The 6000-nt window shown below is 49.0% G+C and overlaps 1 long non-coding RNA gene across 1 annotated transcript in view; it reads left to right on the top strand.

The window, feature by feature from the left end:
• The first annotated feature begins 277 nt into the window (after window positions 1-277).
• Window positions 278-6000, top strand: part of LOC137518333 (uncharacterized) — a 31075-nt gene continuing 25352 nt past the window's right edge. Inside the window, exon 1 of the long non-coding RNA XR_011020791.1 lies at window positions 278-427. This is a non-coding gene — a long non-coding RNA (uncharacterized lncRNA). The remainder of the gene's footprint in view (window positions 428-6000) is intronic.

Below are 6000 nucleotides of genomic sequence, written 5' to 3'. Positions count from 1 at the left end.
GGCTTCTTAGCTTGCTCCTTGCTTATTCTTATTGCTAAAAAAAGCACCCCACAACAGCTCTTTTGAGAGCTAAACTTGTTCTTGTGATCTATTTTTTTTTGTGTGTATGTCCCTCTGACACTTGTGTTGCTTTGACAACCTTGACATTAACAGAAGGTTTAAATTGTGGAACAGGATTCATGACACCTTATGTAACATGATTGATTTGGCTGGATTTCATGTATGGTTGCACTAACTTACTGGCTCCAGCCTGCTGATCACCTGACACCTAACGGATAAACAGTTACCAGCACAACTGTCATCTTCATGTTTCCCATTTATCTGCATCAGTGTTTTGCTTCAGCTAACATCTGAAAATATGCCTGAAGAAGGGGACTAGATCCCAGAAAGCTTGCATCATTTAACTCTATTAGTTAGCCATTAAAAGGTTTTTTTTTTTTTTTTACAAAACGTTTTTTTCTACCTATATAGACAGCATTGGTAATTCCTACTGTGTGTGCCACTGCCAGCCAGGCCCAGCACATTCGGTGACTACTACCTGTGTGTGTGTGACAGGTGCACATTGTAATACCCACTGCATATACCTACCTGTTGTTCACTGTGCACCCACCCACCTACGTGGGCGCACGCAGTGTCACTGTGCCTGTCCGGTACCTGTCTGTGTGTGACAGGTGCACATTGTAATCCTCACTGCATATACCTACCTGTTGTTCACTGTGCACCCACCCACCTACGTGAGCGCACACAGTGTCACTGTGCCTATCCGGTACCTGTCTGTGTGTGACAGGTGCACATTGAACCTTCACAGCCACCCTCCTCCACTCCGCCTCTGACCTTGAGCAGTTCCTGCTCCTCTGCCCACAGCAGCCAGGTGTCTGTGAAGGAAATCTTTGAGCGGAAGAAGCCAATTTCTGCCAGTCACCCCCTTCCCCGGCGTCTGACAGCTGGCTTGGCGGAACTGTTAGCTCGCCAGCTGTTACCATACCAGCTGGTGGACTCTGAGGCCTTCCGTAAAGTTGTGGCCATTGGGACACCACGGTGGAAGATGCCAGGCCGCAATTATTTCTCCAAAAAGGTGATACCCAAACTGTACCATGAAGTTGAGAGGTAAGTAGTGTCATCTCTGGCACACAGCGCTGGGTCAAGGGTCCACCTGACCATGGATGCCTGGTCTGCCAAGCACGGTCAGGGCAGGTACATTACTTACACAGCCCATTGGATCAACCTGGTGACTGATGGCAAGGAGGGAGTACGTGGCTGTGCAGCGGACCAACTTGTGACATCTCCACGGCTTGCAGGTAGGCCTCCTGCCACCTCCTCTCCTCTTGCTACATGCTCTTCGCTGTCATCCTCCTCCTCGTCCTTGGCTGAGTGGCAGTTCATCTCTACTGGTGCTGCGATCTCCTCTCCAGCTACACAGCCCCAGCTCCCCAGGGCCTATGCTGCATGCCAGGTATGACTGTGTCACGCCATCTTAGACATGTCTTGCCTCAAAGCGGAGAGTCACACTGGACCAGCTCTCTTGGCTGCTCCTTACAAAGAGGTGGATCAGTGGCTGACCCCGCACCAGCTGGAGATCGGCAACGTGTGGTGTGACAACGGCAGCAATCTCATTTCCGCGTTGAATTTGGGAAAGCTGACACATGTACCCTGCATGGAACATGTGCTGAATCTAGTCATTCAAAAATTTGTGTCAAAGTACCCAGGCTTAGAGGACTTCCTGAAGCAGACCAGGAAGTTGTGTGGACATTTCAGGCGGTCTTACACGGCCATGGCACACTTTGCCGAGATTCAGAGATGCTAGAACAGGAGAAAGCCGTCACCCAGTACCTCTACAATTTCAGTAGAAGGACATAATCTGGGGAGATGGGGATGTTCTGGCCCAACAACTGGACACTGATGCGAAATGCATGCAGGCTCATGCGGCCGTTTGAGGAGGTGACCAACCTGGTGAGTCACAGTAAAGGCACCATCAGCGACTTGATCCCGTACGCTTACTTCCTGGAGCATGCCGTGCATAGAGTGGTGGATCAAGCAGTGGAGTAGTGTGAAGAGGAACAGTTACGGGAGGAAGCATTGTGGGATAAATTCTCAGCAGAAGCAGATGTTTCCTCAACACCTGTGGCAGAGGGGGGAGGAGGAGGAAGAGTCGTGTGGGGAGGAGGAGTTAGACTCGGATGATGAGGAAGGTGTTTTTTTGGAGGAGGAGGCGGCGTCAGAAGAAGAACCGCAGCAGGTGTCGCAGTGGGCTTGTGCTGCTGAACGTTCCTGTGGTATTGTTCGTGGCTGGGGGGAGGAGGAGGACTTACCTGACATCACTAAGGAAGAGCAAGAGGAGATGGATAGTATGTCTGGATCCAACTTTGTGCAGATGGCGTTTTTCATGCTGTCCAGCCTGTTGAGGGACCCCCGTATAAAAAAAACTCAAGGGGAATGAGCTGTACTGGGTGGCCACGCTACTAGACCCTCTGTATAGGCACAAAGTGGCGGACATGTTACCAACTCACCTGAAGGCAGAAAGGATGCAGCACTTGCAGAGCAAGCTGGCAATTATGCTTTACAATGCGTTTAAGGGTGATGTCACAGCACAACGCAATAAAAGGTACCGCTGCCAGTAATCCTTCTCCCATGTCCACGCAGGCAAGGACAGGACACTCCAGCGATCTCATGGTGATGTCGGACATGCAGACATTCTTTTGTCCAAGCCTTAGCGCTTCCGGATCCACCCTCCACCAACGCCTGGACCGGCAGGTAGCCGACTACCTGGCCTAAAGTGTGGATGTAGACACTGTGAGCAGCGATGAACCCTTGGACTACTGGGTGCACAGGCTTGACCTGTGGCCAGAGCTGTCCCAATTTGCCATCCAACTTCTGTCTTGCCCTGCCTCAAGTGTCCTATCAGAAAGGACCTTCAGCGCAGCTGGAGGCATTGTCACTGAGAAGAGAAGTCGCCTAAGTCACAAAAGTGTTCAGTACCTCACCTTTATCAAAATGAATGAGGCATGGATCCCGGAGGCCTACTGCCCGCCCCAAGACTAAGTCCGTCCCCACACACAGCATCTCAGCCTGCAGGCCGTGTAACTGCCTGCCCCAAGACTGAGTCGCTCCCCACACAGCACCTCTGCCCGCAGGCTGCTTGACTGCCTTCTCCGCCACCACCAACAGGGTCCAGGACTCCAGGTGGATTCCTGAATTTTAAGGCCACTGCTAGCAGCGGCCGCTATAATTTTTCTGGTGCGTGTACATGCCTGCCTAATTTTTCTGGCTGCACTGCAGCTGCAACAACAACGCAAAAGGCATGTACATGTGCCATTTCCCCTTCGTGAGCATTACTTTGCCACGGTGAAGGGGCTTGCGTATCACAATGAAGCAATGACCGCCGGCTATATAAGTGTCTCGGGGGGGGGGGGGGGGGGGGGGCGTCACACCCATGATAAGGTCGTTGCTTCATTGTGGACAGACCAATTTTGATCAGCTGGACAGTCACTGTTCTGTCATTGAGCTACCACAGCCCAGCGACCATATTGGCTTGAAGACCGCCACGGCCTGCACTCTGCCCATTGTGCGCACCAGTCCAGCACAGCCGTCACTACACAAACAGCTGTTTGCGGTGCATTACACAGTGAGCTTGGTGTGTCAGTGTGAAGCAGTACTCTAATTACACTCCCTGATTAATGTATACACATGCAAGATGTTTTAAAGCACTTTAGGCCTCCAATTTAGCATTTACTGTGATTTCTGCCCTTAAAGGGAAGTTTCAGGGAGGGGATTAAAAAAATAAAAATAAATTTCCACTTACCTGGGGCTTCCTCCAGCCCGTGGCAGGCTGGCGCGCTGACGTCATCGGACGTCCGCCGGGCTGTACTGCGCATGCGCAGAACTACTGCGCCTGCGCAGTACAGCCCGGCGGACGTCCGATGACGTTAGCGCGCCGGCGTGGGACGCAGAAGTGCCAGGAAATGGAGCGCAGAAGAGCCCGACCTGGCAGCTGGCCTGGCCAGGTCGGGTCGGGCACCGGAGACCACCGGGAGCCTGCGGAGCGGCGGCGAGGGCACCTCCTGCCTGCCACGGGCTGGAGGAAGACCCAGGTAAGTGGAAATTTATTTTTATTTTTTTAATCCCCTCCCTGAACCTTCCCTTTAAAACGCTGCTTTGCGTCAAATCCAGATTTTTCCTCGGGACTTTTGGCATCTATCCCACTCTGCCATGTCCCCCTCCAGGTTTAAACCCCTTGAAACATCTTTTCCATCAGTTTTCTGGCCAGTATAAGTGTTTCTAGTTTTCAAAGTTCGCCTCCCCATTGAAGTCTATTGCGGTTTGCGAAAGTTCACGCGAACCAAACTTTTGCTCGGTTCGCGAACCGAAAATCAGAGGTTCGGGCCATCTCTAGTGTTTATTATAATTTTTCTCGCTTCAGGTTCCCTTTAAACTGTAATATCGCCCACTAGAGCCATAGGGAAACCTGGACATTACTTGCTCATCAGTTGTCCTTTCAATTATAACTGACAGCAACTGATATATTTTAGTTCTGGCAAAATCTTGTCAGTACTGGAAGGAATCATTGTAAGAAGAAAATAGTGAGCTTCTGAGAGGAACTGACGTGAGGTAAGTATGTATTATTCATTTGCAGGTACAAAAAAAAAAAAGAAAATAAAAAATCCTGCTTAATCCTGCAGAATACAATACACATCATGGACTAGTAGCTCTCAAGCTTATTCTGAAGGCACACCTCTTCAAACAAGCATACAGTTTGCTATCTTAACTATTCAGACTTGTATGCAAATCTGCCTCCGTTTGAACCAGCTGTGAAAACATCAGCTGGCTCCTGAACTCAAATGTTGTCACCTTACCTAAAGCTGCCCACTAATGGTAGTGTAAACCCTTGTGCACCCGCATAACTAAAATCAGCTGAAGTGGCCGATAACGACCTGCTTAGCCAATAAGCGTGTTTGAAACGGCCCCCAGTCGCCATTCCGTAAGCGATCCACCTGGTGGATCAATTCAACTGAGCGATGGCCAACTTCTTTGTGCATGCCGCTCCCCCACCCGCAGCGTGACATCACACATGCACCACTCTGTCGTCCCTCTGCCCCCCCCCCCCCCCCCCACATAGCAACAGAACTCATTGTCAGCAACACAGCTGACACATACATGTATATGTTTTCTGCTTATGCCTTGATAAAGGGGACCTGATTGGCCCCGAAACAATTGTCGGCTGAGACAATTTGGTGTGTATTATATGTGTGCATTGGAACAATAAAGGCATGTTGTTCCTTGAAGACTGTGTGCGGATCCCTCCTTTGACATACATGTAAAGGCCCATCGATGTCACCTGAGGGGATCGGATCCCGATCCCCGATGGGCGACATGAGTCAAAGGTGAGCAGAGTAATAAATTGTAGGTAGTTAGTAGGGGAATAATTTTGACAGTAGTTAGTAGTACAACAGTCAAAGCAGGGTGAGACTTTTTTTTTACTTAACCCTGCAATCAAATTAAGCCACACTGTTTTTGAATGTATGCATAAAGCATGACAGTGCTGTATACATAAGTAAATAATAAAGTCTGATGTACTGAAAGGTAATTTAAAAGTCATCTTTTTGACATTGGTTAATCGAAGAGGTTGAACACAGATAAAAGCAAGCTCTATCACTAACTAGGAATGGTCAATGAGATTATTATTATGTATTATTCAGTATATAGTCTTGTCACTAACTGACCCTCAGAGGGGGGTCACAACCAATTTTAGGAAAAGCCAATTAACTTATCTGTTTGAATGATGGTCAATTAGATGCAAATAATTTTGTATGCAAATTTGTGCAGCTTGAAAATCCACAAATTGAATGCCACCTTGGAGAGATTTGATTGGCCTTTTTTAAACAGCATACATTTGCATAATCCCACATAAACTTAAAATGATTTGCATCTCCTTGACCATCCCTACCAGTGAGTGCCTACACCAGACATGGAAGACATCTGTGCCTGAGATGGGGCTTTAGTAAG

This window comes from Hyperolius riggenbachi, chromosome 5, assembly GCF_040937935.1.
Source record: "Hyperolius riggenbachi isolate aHypRig1 chromosome 5, aHypRig1.pri, whole genome shotgun sequence".
Classification (NCBI taxonomy): Eukaryota; Metazoa; Chordata; class Amphibia; order Anura; family Hyperoliidae; genus Hyperolius; species Hyperolius riggenbachi.
The sequence above is the reverse complement of the archived record's forward strand: the minus strand, read 5'-3'. Positions and strand labels throughout refer to the sequence as shown.